Source organism: Atheta coriaria, unplaced genomic scaffold, assembly GCF_025399875.1.
Source record: "Atheta coriaria isolate IRGN ID8LTWV9N9 unplaced genomic scaffold, Caltech_Dcor_3.1 hic_scaffold_7_pilon, whole genome shotgun sequence".
In the NCBI taxonomy this organism is placed as follows: domain Eukaryota; kingdom Metazoa; phylum Arthropoda; class Insecta; order Coleoptera; family Staphylinidae; genus Dalotia; species Dalotia coriaria.
The window spans coordinates 2,688,967-2,704,114 of NW_027045449.1; the positions used below are offsets into that span (position 1 = coordinate 2,688,967).

Consider the following 15,148-nt stretch of genomic DNA (forward strand, 5'->3'; position numbering starts at 1 on the left):
GGCTGTAAAATACAAAAAAAATCAAGAAAAACGTGATTATGAATTTTTAAAACAAGAAAATTTGTTTCTTCACACATTTTTTAATATTTTCTATGCTCTAGGGTTGAAAAAATGTAATGTTGTTACCTCCACCTTTAACGCGCCACTTTTTCTATACATTCGAAACATAGCACTTTAGTCACGGGCGTGACTAAACCGTGGCAAAAATACTTTAGTACTTATTTACAGCTTAAAGGTTGAAAAAATGTATTTATTTTTAATAAAAAATTCTTGATATTTTACTTATTTAAGCAAAAAAGTTATGAATTTTTCTTCACCTGTTCAACATTTGACAACTTAATGACACTTATTAAACAAATTTGCGTATTCCCCGCGTGTATTCATAGATTCCTCAGGTTGTGAAGCTGTCCGGATGACATTTAATTTAATAACGTAACCTTATCACCGAGTGTTACATAAAATTGACAACTTTTCGGCCGTTGCGATGAAAAAATCACCCTGTAGCACCGCGTGCAGTAACATTCTTACAGGTATTTTCATTTTGCACCATAGTCCACTCTCATTCGCTGCCTATGGAGCGCATGGCGTGTCGGAACGAAAATGAGCATCATTAACATGTCGAAACGTAAGGTAGTTAAGACATTACGTAATTCGACGTGCGTCGCGGCGCGCACACTACTGCATGATGAAAAATCGCGCAATTACGCACCAAACGCAGGCGATCGGTGCACTTTTAATCGCCGCGTTTCCAACTCAACGAATCTATCTCACGCGCTGCGCATGTGGATGACACTATATTCGGACAATCGGTCGCCAATTGTATTGTTTATTCTTGCGAATAGTTAAATCGTTCGACGTACTCGTTGCCGGATCGTACGTGCGCCGTGCAAGACGCATTGAATCATTCCGATGAGAGAATTATTTGATCGATCCGGTGCTTTGAGTTCATCGTAATCGTACGTGCAGCATCGGCGGTACTTGCGTTTTAACGCGCGTGACATTTAATAAATCGGAACAATGGAAACGCGCAGTAACTATTCAACTTTTACTGATGATGTAAAAATTTTCACACGTTTACTCACTGCGCAATGGAAATCCAATAGCGGGGAAAAAATTAGAAATTTATGTTTCGATGATGTTTTCAGTAAGTTGATGGAATAATTGATTCATTATCGATCATGTTTTTTATTTATTACGTAGATATGTTGTGGGAATGCGTAAAATATGCGCGGATTGTGTAGACATGTGGCTAGCACACAGGCATCTTCGTTTTTTATTGTGTGTGCGGCGGTGATTTCGCTTTCTTTTCGTGTTGAACGCGCAGCTTTTTCAATTACACGCGATTCGCGGTGAAAACGGAAGAAAATGTGTTTTATTTGTTCCGCGAAGCGAACCAATTGATAACTACAATGATTTTACGATGGAGAATTACTCAATGACGAAATTCGTGTGATGAAAATTACACTTTAAACACTGGCAAACATCAAATATCGAAATTAATTTGTTTTGCTTGTTGTTTTTTTCGAGATTATTTTTATTACTTATGATAGTTTACTTTCTATTACTCTCGAGTTTCTGCCGGTGGATTAACGGCATAAGTGCGTTCGCAGATAACGCGCTAATTAATATTTTGTACTGCGTTAATTAATGAGATAACCCGCCGGCGTGTCGCCGATGTGTGAATATAATTGTTTTGCGCAACAGCAGCCGAACGGAAAACCGATGCTTTTTTTTATGATTATTGCACGCACGACGCACTTATCTCACCGCACGCATAACGAAATATCTAATTCTCACACGTTTCGGTATTGTAATCTAGTGGCAAATTAGTCAAAATGCAGAAAATCAACATTTTGACGCCGCACGCACATATCTCGCATGCGTAACTCTATGAAACACTAAATGGAAATAATTCTGCACTACGCCCATGTTCAATATGCAACAATGTAATCTGTTCTTACTCGTAAACATATTTTATTTCTATCTATCAACATTTTGAAATTTTACGACAAATTAATCGCGCGCTAAACGTATGTTTAGAACTTATTAACAACTTTCTTATTCTCGGCGCGGATTAGGAGTATTTTTATCGTCGCTGATTTCAAATTCTTGGCTACTGTTTTAACGACCCGTTTGTGTGGCGGCTGGACGCCCGAAGTGATTAAAAATATATTAATTGCAATTCATGTCGCATATGAAAATTACGTAGGTACGGCCAGCCGGCGAAAATCTGAAATTAATAATAGAAGCGTTGAATATTCATGTTAGCGCGCGCAGAGTCGCGCTGAGACAACGGCGTAAGACAGGTAGCTGTGTAGATTTCGATAAAATTGCAATAAAACTATGACCGGGCCGTTAACAATGTAATTAATCAGCGAATGCTTTACGAGCTTTCCAAGCAACTGCGTTGCGCTTATGCGATTGATTAATGGAACTATAAAGTTTTTTTTGTGTAAGCGCAACTACAAAATTATATCATGGTAAATTCTTGTTGATGGAAAGGTATTTGAAGTATTAATGAATATTTTTTTATTTTATTATAACTGGTGTAATATACAAGTAGGATACTATATTTTATACACTATAAGTTGCTCCGGAAAATATTTACATTGTGCTTTTGTGTGCAAATTGTAGTTTTGCATATTTTGACGTAAATACTCTTTGTTTTTACTTAATTTATATTAAATTCTTGTAGTTTTTGAGTCTAAATTATTCAAAATATTAAAAAATATTTTTTTTCTATTTCCATTTTTAAAGGGCCAGTTTTTCTTGTTCTGAGGCACAAAAAGTAGTACTTTAATCACGGACAGCCAAAGTCGTGACTAAAGTACCTATTTTATATTTAACATTTTATACTTGATACTTGATATAATAGTAAAATAAATTTTAAATTAAGTTTGGAGAAAGTTTTTAGCAGTTTTAACGCTTTTGTCATGAAAATTTGAATAATTCGTGCAAACTAATAGACTTTTTAAACTTTTTTCTGCATAATTCAAAAAAGAGTTGTTCTTTTACTAGGAATACGTGACAACTATAAATAGCACCTTAAACTAACCTTAAACTGCTTCTAAAGCAACGTCTTACATAGTAATAATAATTTTTAATAATAAGCCAACATTAAACATAACATAACTCAAAGCTTCTGCGAATAAAACATTTAACAAAGTAACTACACAGTTAATAAACAAGAATAATGTACCTACAACGACTTTATTTTACTTAATATATGTTTAATTATATTCATATTCTGATTTCTAGAGGCTTAAACATGCAATCAACAATAAACAATAATAGACAGCTGGCGTACGCCATAAAAGCTGATTAAAACATACAAAATAACCGAGTGAAACAACGTAATCGCTTTTTTGTTGTTATTTCTTCTTTTATTTTATGATTAATTTTTTATTTTATTATTGTTTCACATTCATTGTGCCTGTGCGCTTGTACGAGCGCGCCGACACACAATAATGTAATGAATATGCAAACACGGCAGTAATTATATTTACGCCCGTATTTACATTATCATTAACATTTATATTCTATATTTTATATTTAGAAATCTAAATTTTTAAGAGCCGCAGCAAAGCGCAGTTTAAGTCGCACGCAATCTGCATAAAATCAACGCGAAACGAACGCGAAATAATAGGAATAGAATTAAATCCCGTCGACAGGTTAATAACACAATTAAGATACTGGTGTGCTCTATTCACGCATGCGTGCATTACCTAATTAATCGACGTCTGGCCGCCTCAACTCGCCTCACCTCAGTTCATTCATTCTTTTAAGTTTTAATTTTTTTGGTTTGGTTTTGCGTCCAAATTTAATTAAATGCTTGGCACATTTTATTTCGACTTTAATTACATTTGAAATACAAGTGATACGTTAAATTAAAATAAGTCTTAATTGCCTACGGCGGTTGTGGAATCGTAAAGAAAATCTTATTTATTATGTCGCGTGTTTATTCTAAACACAGCCACACAATGTGCATTGATGCGCGGCGTGCAGTGCAACATCCACGATGTTTGTTTATTTATGATCATCGCCGAGAGTCTCGATCGTGTCTGTGTCGAGCGAAGAAGAGAAAAAAAAAAACGTGCGACGCGAATAAAAGCTCGTAAATTACGAATCAATGCACCCCATGCCGAGGCGGAACAAAGCGCCAAGACGTGAAGAGCGTCATCTCATCGACGCTGCATCGGCGAACGTATAATTAATGTTAATTACAGCGTTATTAATGGACGGATAATGTAATTAACAATAACAATGCAACGAAAGTAATTAATTTATAGTCACCAGGTGTCGCCATCTACAGTTAGAATATGAACTAGTTACAAATTAAAATAAAACAGTTGGTATCACTGCTATGTAGCGGAATTTAACATAACCTAATTTATAAAAAAAATTAAAACTAAAAAATGTTTGTGAAATTTATTAAAATGATTAAAAGACAGCTCAATAATGTGAAGTAATTAAACCTCTCGCAGGTTGTAACGAAGGCAAATAGAAAATCAAAAGCCTAAATGAGAATCCTTCGGCGGAGGATGATGGACGACGCCGAGTGGATTTTTGCGCGCGGCGGCGAAGTTAAGTCGTCGCTTAATGATGTTTGAATGATATGTATAAACAAAAACGTATTTGCATTCCCATTCGCGGACGAGCGCCGAGTATTATCAACGACCTGTCAAATGCTATGAAGTTTACACAGAGTGTTTCAATTTGCGCGTGTGAATTTATTAATTTTAAACCTAATTTAATTTTGCGTTTTATGTGCAGTCACATTATGTTGGCGCAGGTACGCCTTGTGTTGGATCGAAGACAGTTTGGCGAATGCGGCTGGAAGACAATATGATTAATTGTAATTGCAGGTGTGAGTGCAATTGTAATTCTAATTGCGATCGTAATTATTATTGTCGTGCGCGCGCGCGCGGCCGAGTCTTGTGTGAGCACTTGTGAATTAAGATGGACGTGGGCTTTTGCGCAGAGGTGCAAATATTTTCCACGCATTCTTCTTCCCATGCGTGCATGCGCGCTCGGCGGAAAAATTTCAAGTTTCCTTGCGAGTTTTGAACAAGTTTCATTCAAGCGCAAAATCATGATTTCTTCATTTCGATGTTAGGAATGAAGAAACAATCATATGCGTTGTCCTTTTACGTCGTCGGTCGTTGATTTTGACAGCTATTAAGTTCTTTAGAAGTCCTTAAAATCTGCTTGGAAAGTGCTTAGGATTTTTTTGAAATTTTATAAGAAAAAATATGGAAAATAGTATTGCGTGCTTGAGGTAAGTAAAGATTGACTGTGGAATCTTTAAGATACACTTGATAACGCGTTGGAGATGGAAATTATGATTACGATTATGATTATCATTGCGATATGTGTGTTTTTTATATTTAATTTTATTATCGTCGGAGATGATTGCGTGCGTGCACGAAAGATGTCGTTTGGAGGAATAAATTGTATGTTTGAATAAATTCCAAGAAATATTTCTTTGATAATAATTATTAAATTGCATTAAAACAAACTTTTTAAATATAAAATTTAAAAAATAATTTAATATTGATTTTAAAAATGTTTTTATTAATGTAAAAACATAGAAAATATAAAATTTATTGTAACACCTTGTATAGCAATTGGAATTTGATATGCGTTATGCTATCAGACGTAAAATTGAAAACGTTGAAGAAATAGAAAAATGTTAGTTTGACCACGGCAATAAGGAAAGAACGCCGAGGCACTTTTGCCTCATACTCATGTTTGATGAACACGCAAAAGCGATTAGTGAATAATTGGAAATATTTCACGTATTTTACGAGAATTTCGTTTCGTTTACCCACTTGAATTAATAAATATTTGCATGCAACTCAAAATATCACAAAAAAATAACCAACTTTTTTATTTTTGTTTTAGGCATGACGGATTTCTTCATTCATCGAGTCTATCAAACCAACAACAACGTAAGTTATGTTTCCTTGTCACTATTACAAGTTTCGCTAAAATTTGTGTTATATATTTTATCCGGAATTGCTAGCTATTAATACGAATTGGTTTATAAATCTAAATCGTCGCGCGGTGGCATGTTCGCTGCAAACATCGTTAAAATCTCTCGAAACCTTGAATCGGCAATCAGCATAATAAGTTCGCAAAGCATCCGTGTCTCCGGCATGTCTCGGCGGGATATTTTATTATTTCGCGTTGGTAGTGCCGTACTCTCTTGCGCCGCCGCACAGGTGTAATTTATGAGAAATGCAAAGTCAAGTGCAGCGTGCTGAATGCAAATGCAATGCGTCGTGTAATAAAAATATCTCCTACAATACATTAAATTACGGTAGTAGTACATTGCGCAAAAAAACTCACTTCCGTTACGTTACATGCCACCATTTCAGATGACGTCATATTTTTTTAGTGAATATTTACGAAATTGATTAAATTTTGCTGTTTTTGTGGTTTAATTTTTTTTCTTCGCGTTTATTTTTTCCATACCAGTTTGGAAAAAATCTCGTTTGACAAGACATTATTTTCTCCTCTGACGCGTTGTCAGTTCGTTTAACAACCGTTCAGTGTTGCAATTAAACTCCGTTTCTTCATGCTCATCCAGCTCGCATCTTGATCTCTTCGCATTTCGCTCTGCGCTCCACACTGGCCCATCAACAGATGAATTTTTTCACATGTGCATGCTTTTTTTCGCAACTCACTTATTGTAAAAAGATCGAATACTTAATATTTTTAAATTAAATTTTGACTAATTATCAGCGCGCAACTAGTGCGGCTCGAATGGCTGCGTGGCTCTCCCATCCCATGCGGCGTATTTATTAATGTAAATAATTAACAACACAGTTAATTACGCCAGCGAGACACAAGAGGCAGGCCGCAACCCAAGGACTTGATCCGAATTAAATATTAACGCGCATTAAACGAGAACACACACTTTTATGAGCGCGCCTGCGAGTTTGGGAGCTAATCAGCTCGTTAAACAACGTTAGAGGAACGTGTAATTACTTCATTTTTAACTTTTAACAGGATGTTCCGCAATTAATTATTGAATTTAAGCATGAAAACTGAAATTATTAAAATTACCTGATTAGATATTTTGTTTGGGGAAAACAGTGTTTAATTTTCAGCATGTTCATATTTAACAGCTGTTTAATCATCGGCATCGCATTACTAATTAAGATAAGAACGATTTAAGTGTTATTGACGCGCGAGGAGAGGATGTAATTACATGTCCGGTTTTTCGATGATTCGATTTTCGTACGCTTTCATCAAGATTTCGCCGCGACTGCGACTCTTCTTCTTTGCTATTAATACTCATTAAAAACAAGTTTCGTGTTAAATAAATTGCGTCCAAATTGCATTATAATTACAGAGTCTTTGACTCTTTGCGTTAAAGCGTGAATTTATTCTTCGTAAAGTACACAAATCCGCTTGGAAATTAATTTAAATTATGAAAACTTCTCCGCTCGCTAGATTTTTCTCCATTTGTTATATTCTATAATTAACAGTACATGTGTAATCAATCACTGCGTGTGCACTTGAGATAAATTAATTTTTGGGCCGAAGGTAATTGTGGTTTAATTGGATGGTATCATGTGAGGTACAGAAGCCGCAATGTAAACGCATCCTAAACGAAATCATAAACCATCATACTTGCCGGCGCGTTTGTTGTTAAGTGAAGAAGCGGTGAACAAATGAGCAGTGCAGCATAGGAAAATAATTAGACCGCCGGTAGCCAACGCAGCGGGCAGAGAACAAAGCGCTCGCGATGTTATTGTTTAAATATTGCAACGCGAACTGTAATTACAATTATCGCGCGCACCCGTCAAAGATCCATGAGTAATTATCCTAAGAAGCAATGTTATAAAATTTATAATTAATATTAATTTACGATGGAAAGAAAATTTATTTTCTACGAAAATATTTTACACGTGTTATTTTAATTTATTCTGGTAAAATTTATTGAAAAAAAAATTCAACGTCTTGTCGTCTAATTTTGTTGCTTGTGGCTCTGGGCACGTTGGTCACGCTCTAAATTTTTATTTAAATTCCTCTAATAATCACAAAAGCGCCGATTCATCAATCAATTCGTCCGCACCACGTCCGATAATAAATTCCACACAAAGAAAGAAGAATGTGGCGAAAAAATAAAATAAAACACACATCAAAATTTTAATTTGTGCTCTCGATCAGCACAAGTTGCGTTGTTTCAACATAAAATTCAATTTCGTCTTTGCTTGTACAGTTATCAGTCGGGCAAATCGAATTAAATGTTTTCTACTCATAATTTCCTCCTCGGAATTAATTTAATGCCTTATAATAAGATAATGACACTCACTGAGTAAAAGTTAATCATCTGCGTAAGTTTTATATCACATTGATTGTGTTATTGTATAATAAAATTCTCGTGATTTCAATCCGAATGTGTGTGTGTCTATGAAGTAGTAGAGTGGCAGAGTGCCATGATTGTGTCGCCGGATAACGATCGTAGATCGGCGAAGAATATACGCGATGATAATGCGGTTAGCGCGCCGCGTGAGGAATTTTTCGAGGAGCCGTGTAATCAAAAATTATATGCCGTGAGAGATCGTTTACGATACGATTTTGGCCGCTGATAGAAGAAGGCATAACACCTGACATGCCTACTTTGTGTTGTAAAATCCTGCCTGCTGCTATCGCCGGCGATAGTCGTTAAAAGTTTAGGAGAGTTTTAAAGTTTCGATTGAAATCGGCTGGTGTATGAATAATGTAACTGCTAACTACCGATATTATTGAATAAAAGTGCGCGTACGTTGCCTGCATGTAGGTAAAATGATGAGAAACTAAAAATTTACGGCGGAGACAAAGATTATTCGTGTGATAACCCTGAGAATCGATGTAAATTGATACTGATATTGTTAAACTATAAGATTTTATGTGTGCGTATCAAATTTGCGCTATTTACTTATTAGTTTATTAAAGTATTCAACAGGTGTCGCTACGTGTCTCAAATTTTCGTTATTTTATTATTAATTGATAATTTTTATTTTTTACGTTTTTTTTTTCATGTGGCATCACACAGAGTTGAATGCTGAAAGTTGTTCATCTTAAGTGCATCTTTCTGTAATGTCGGTAATGCAAGTAATTAACATTTACGTTTTTTTTTCTGCGTTGCAGTGCGTGCATAACGAGCGCAATAAATAACGCAAAGCGCATCGGCGATTGGGCAACGTGCAGACGCTGCACTGCGTATTCGCATCGCTTATCATAATAATTTCATAGTTTCAAGCTGGACAAGCTACGTGCGTTTGGAAAAAGTATGAGATATGGCAGATATTAATATTAATTAACAAAATATGTCGATTTTGGTCGTTTATTAATTATTATCTGCATGCAACGCGTTGAAAATTGAAAATTATTTGAAAATAAACAAGGAAAATTTGTGTTTTGTGTTTAATTAAAATTCACTTCAATGTTTATTTACTAGAATAAATATATTGATGGATTTTTATTGTGTGTAGAGTCTTGTGGTTTTGTAGATAAAGCAAACAGTTTTTATCAACAACACAAAGTTATCAATCAAAACATTGAAGAAACACGCACAGAATAACACTAAGTGAATATTTACAGTGCAATTCGAGTATACGACTCGAATTTTTATTTTTAATACCTAGAAATCGAATTATAAATGGAATAATTATGTTAGTATTGATTTTTTTATTTAATAATTTTTATTTTAAACTGTGCAGACAATAGAACGGTATTTTGTATTCTAAATAGAAGTTATTGTGCGTGGCAGGTTGTAAATTAGTTGTAAAATTTTTACGATAATTGCGTGCGTTTGCCGTGGCACGCTCGCGTTTCGAAAATTTCTTAATACGTCGCCGCCGACGACTAGAAACCACAATGTTAAATGAGTCGAATTTTACGGCCGGAATTCGTTAACCGAAATTAATTCACGCATTAGGAGAGCAAAACTTCTTCCAGCGCCGCAGTCACAAGTCACAACACAGCCGTAAATCGACGAAATTAATTTAAATTGGTTGATATATTCGTGACGATGTAACTTGTATTGTTAGAGTCATTAATTAAAAACTATATTAACATTTGCATTAAAAACTATACTCGTAAGTTAATTAAGTTGTGATATAATTTCGATAAAAATATAATTTTACAATGAATTATTATTTTATTCAGTATAGAATTAATTTTTGAGGTTTGGAAAATTTTTGATTAAAAGTTGATTAGTTTTTTGAATAATTACGAAATTATCACTCAGAGTATTTAATATCCCATGATTCCAAATAAGGACTCACTCTGCATCAAAAAATATTTTATGCCTTTTGTTAATTCAACCCGACATGCTCGATAAAAATAATTTTACACAAATGGCGCTGGAATATAAATAAATATAAATAATAAACTTTCGAAAAAAATTAATGTCTCTATCAATTAATCGTGCAGTTTTGTTTCGTCTTTCTTTCGTTGTCTAAATATGATGTATTCAAATTGCCAGCTATAGCCATAAATAATCTGCTAAATGTTTTGTCTTCTGCTTTTTTCTTTCTTTCGCTTGTATTGTGGTCAGTTGTGTGTTTATTTTAATTTGACTTTCAAATATTGAACATTTTATGTTTTTATTTTCTCGTGCGTGTCAGCAGTGCGTAGACAAACGCGTCGGATCGTGTCGACTCTGTGTGTACATGTATGCATGAGCTGTGATCGAAGCCGGTTCTATGGACAGGAAGCTTTTTTACGACTTTTTCGCGAGTCACGCAGCGCGCACGGAGACTTTCTTGCCTCGGAAACCGACAAAATTCGCCCCGAAAACGCCGGGGAGTCATAAAAATTAATCAAGCCTGCTTTACATGCGGCGCTAGAAACATTCAACTTATATTCATATACGAAATTTATTAAATTTAATAATAAAACTCGAAAGTTTGTTATAAATTTTAAAAGTTTGATTTTACGCACATTTACGCGCGTTTAAAACTTCTATTTTTTTGTATCAAATGATTATTAAGTTGCCAAATTGTTTTATGGATGGTTTATGACTTAAGTAAAGAGTAGATACTTAAATCAAGATAGCATTTGCAACGAGATTATTTCAACTCGAGACAAAACACGTGCTCATAACTAATATTTTTTGTAGTAAAACATTAACACTTTGCAATTATCATAATTATATATTTATTTTTTGCGCATTACTAACATTTATATTACAAAATAAAAATGTTAAACATTTTACGTTTCCATCTCGCTGGTGCATTGAACTATTGAATTTATGATCCGTTTGTAATTAAATGTGTAAAATGACATTTATGCGCACTACCGTACGAAAATTTATATCTAAACAGCCAAATTAGAAAATAACATTGTTGCAGATGCATAATTCTATATTGAAAGCGAAAAGTTTCACAACGTCTGCGACTTTAAGGCCAAAACGAATAAATTTGTAATATATCCTTCAAATAAAACTTATTTTATTGTATTTCAGAGCTGGTAGAAACCATTCGAAATGTACTAGATGCAAATATAGCCGTAATTACAAATTCCAACAATTAAACAACAATAATAACCATCGAACAAAATCCCATTTACACTGGAATTATTATTGCCCATGTGCAGCAGCATTCGCTAATTTGCAATAAAATCAGATGCAAATCAAAGTTTTACAGTAAACCGAAATGTTTGCGAAACGCTGCATGCGGCAACGTGTTTCTTATTTTTTCTTTAATTCTCCAGCATCGGTAATTGTCTCGTCTCGATCATTAGTAATTGTAATTATTCGAAACGTTTACACACGATCATAACTTCCAATTATTATCTCCGCACACTACGTTGCAAGCTGCGCGCAAACTTCTAACATTTCAACGAATTGCAATTAAGTCTTAAACATTATGATCCAATCCGCGGCGATGGATGCTTGAATCCGTCGTGTCGATACTGCTTATTTGAGTAATTTCGAGAGAGTTGTGGACATGTGGCTATTACTACTGCTGACAATTAAACTAATTAATGCATTTGGGTACTGTTTTCATTACAATCTCAAGCTGTTTCTTGTCACTATATCACTATTTATTGATTTTTGATATTTTTTTAAATTCAACTTTTACATTTCTAAGTAGAAATACCAATTAATTATTTTACTAATTATTGCGGTAAATTATTTCAATTGCCACACGATTGAAATGAATTTTTCTAGGTTGGTTGAATTTGCTATAACCTTGACAATGTCTCGGCTATTAATTTCTTAAGATTTCCACATGATTTGTCACACAAGTTGCCATTCGCAACGACCTAGAGCCGCGCGCGCTGTATCCGGAAGTGTACTTTACCCAAGAATGTAAGAATTCGCTCGGCGCGACGTGCGCAAGAAGTGAGGCAAGGACTCAAGGACTTTTATTTCATACGCGGAACACGAACACACCGGCTTGAGTTTTGCGGTCTACGGCACGAAAACCGCCGACGGACGGACGGTAAAAGCAGCCTCGCCGGCTTTAGTTGGCATGGCTTCAGATGTAATTATGTTAAGTAGCCGGCGAGTGCGCAATGTTGCGTGCCATAACATAAGATAGAGTGTTGGCAAAACATCAAAACCTCAAAAAAATCATCATTTATAAAAATTTCTACAAATTTATCTAAAGATTTTGCGCTTTAAGTGGCGCCATCTATGAATTAATAGTTTTTAAACTGTCATTATGATTAATATGTGTTTTAACATATTATTTTAATAATATTTTGACGTGCAGTGTGAATGGATGCTTTAATAAAATGTTTAAATTGGAGTAAACTTCACGTGCCGCGCTCGATACTCGCTTATTAACGCGCGCAGCGCACCTGCTTACGTAATCATAGTGCACGTATTAATTTCTAATTACGAGCGGAATATTTTCCATGTAGGAAGGCGCGAATTTACATCGGCTAATTAACTATTATTAAAATTACATACGCGCTAAATTCTACTCATATGCCGGTTAAAATAAAGTTTAATTTTGACACCTGTTGTTCACCAATGCACTTTACATCTAAATAACCACATTGTCTTAGGTTTCAACCTCCTGACAGACCGCATTCTTGAATACATAATTTAATACCGACTTAATTATTGACTTTGATATCTCGGGAAAAATCGATTGATTGATTGACCTTATCCACGCCGGAGACCGAATAAAGTTATTGGCATTGGACGCTTGATAATTTTATGCATAAATATGCATAATGTGTATAATTTCATTCAAGAAATTGTCCTAGGTTAGGTGGATTTTTATATCTGTAGGTGTTTAGAATGAAAATATTATGAAAATATTCCCCCTGGGGTATGATCGGTGGAAAAAGGTGTTAGAAATGTAAGAAATGTGCGCGCTGCTCCCGATGGACGATAATGAAAAAGGTGCCGCCGGGTTCCCAGCATAGTTTCGCGGCGAGATGGTAAGCAAATATGCGCGCGCGCGGCTCTTGTTCGCCGCTCTTGAGGCACGGCCGCCGCCGCTTGAGATGTGCATGCTCCAATTCCCAGCCACAATGTGTAACAGATACGCGCGCGCGCAGTCCGCGAACAGAAGAAGTCACAGGTTGCTCCGTTGGCTGAGTAAAGGCGGACATTTGAGCTTGAAAAAAGTTTTAAAACTAAAACCTGCCAGTTCCAGGTGATGTCTCGTCACATGGATATGTATACAACAGGTGCATTTCTTAGATTCTCCCAAAGAAACGTGAGAAATTCAATTTTTACAAAAACTTTCATTTGCTGTAAAATTAAAATTTTAAATTTTAAATGATTTTTTTTTGTTGGCTCATTACTTTGACGGTAAATGTCAATAAAAAGCCCCCCGAAAAATGCAATTGATTGTTCATCATTAGCTGCACTTTTTGCATGGGGAATTATAGCGACATGCCGGGCCGAGAATGGCGAAAACAGTCAAAAGCCGCGCGAATGAACTTTACGTGAACTTTTACCGCCGGGCAATGTTAATGACGATGGGCTGTTATGACCGTGGCGGTATAAAAACCGAGCGACTTTAGTGCAAGTTGACGCAACTCAAAAACGTTTTCACTGTTGGCATTCGACTAATTTTTGCGTTTTTTAAATTTTCCTACATGATTACGATGGGTTTTATGTGCGCGCTTAATTGCAGGCGTAAATTTGTACAAAACTTCATAAAAAACATTAAAAAACGCAGAAATTATTTTTATTTTTCTAAAAATAATTTTTTTTTATTTTTACATTAAAAAACGTTGAAACAAGATAAATATCGATTTATACTGACATTAACACTTCGATTAATTTACATACAAAACGCGAGGTAATAAAAAATAATTTATTGTTTACATGCACACCCTACGGATCCAAAATTCTATCGGAGTGAATAATGTCTTGATAAGAAGAGTAATGTGTATTCTATGCATGAGACAAACATGTAATTTCATATTGTGGCGACAAATTTAAAAGCCGTGGGCGATACCTATATATATATTTATTTATCTTTATAAATAGGTGAAAGTTATAGTTTTTTCCGCGTGCGTTTGGAGTTTTGACTTGAACCGAGAAACAGTTCAAGGCATTGTGCGAAATATTTCAAAAAAGTAAAAATTTTATTCTCACCGAAATAATTGTGAGATATCTGGCGTAAATTGGAATTTTATGCTAGAAATACTTTTGATCAATTGGAGAAGCTGTATGTAGACTTATTTTTATTATTATTATTATTATTAGATGCTTGGTGTGACCATTAATTTTTTTTCTCTTCTTCTGTTTGGTTTATCGGTAGCCGCGATCTCAAAATATGTTTGAAATGCTTTATTATTGTATTATGCGGCCGGATCGCGAGCGGAATGCATGTGCGAACACATGTAGAACGCGCTTAAATTATTGTTATTGCTTTGAGGAATTACTATTTAAATTTACATAAACATTTCTCTTGGTTCTAATCGTCTAAAATGTGTCCTAAACAATTACGTGTTGCATTTTTTTATTTGTACCGAGAAACGTTATCTAAACTGCTCTAGGAAAGCAAAAATTTATTTATTATTTAATATATTAATTATTTATTATGATATATTTAATTAATATTGTCAAATTGTTCCATTTTTTTGTTGGTGAATATTTTGGTAGTGAGTTATTAACGATTCTCGAATTTCTCGGCGACGAAATTCAATCGATAATTTGTTAATACATTTTTTA

At 34.8% G+C, this 15,148-nt stretch overlaps 1 protein-coding gene across 3 annotated transcripts in view; it reads left to right on the forward strand.

The window, feature by feature from the left end:
• LOC135795903 (homeobox protein 9) overlaps nt 1–15,148 on the forward strand; it is a 97,221-nt gene that overhangs the window by 39,802 nt on the left and 42,271 nt on the right. For all 3 annotated transcript variants that reach the window (XM_065307714.1, XM_065307713.1, XM_065307715.1), the window contains exon 2: nt 5,905–5,951. The gene's annotated coding sequence lies outside the window, so the exon portion shown is untranslated. The remainder of the gene's footprint in view (nt 1–5,904; nt 5,952–15,148) is intronic.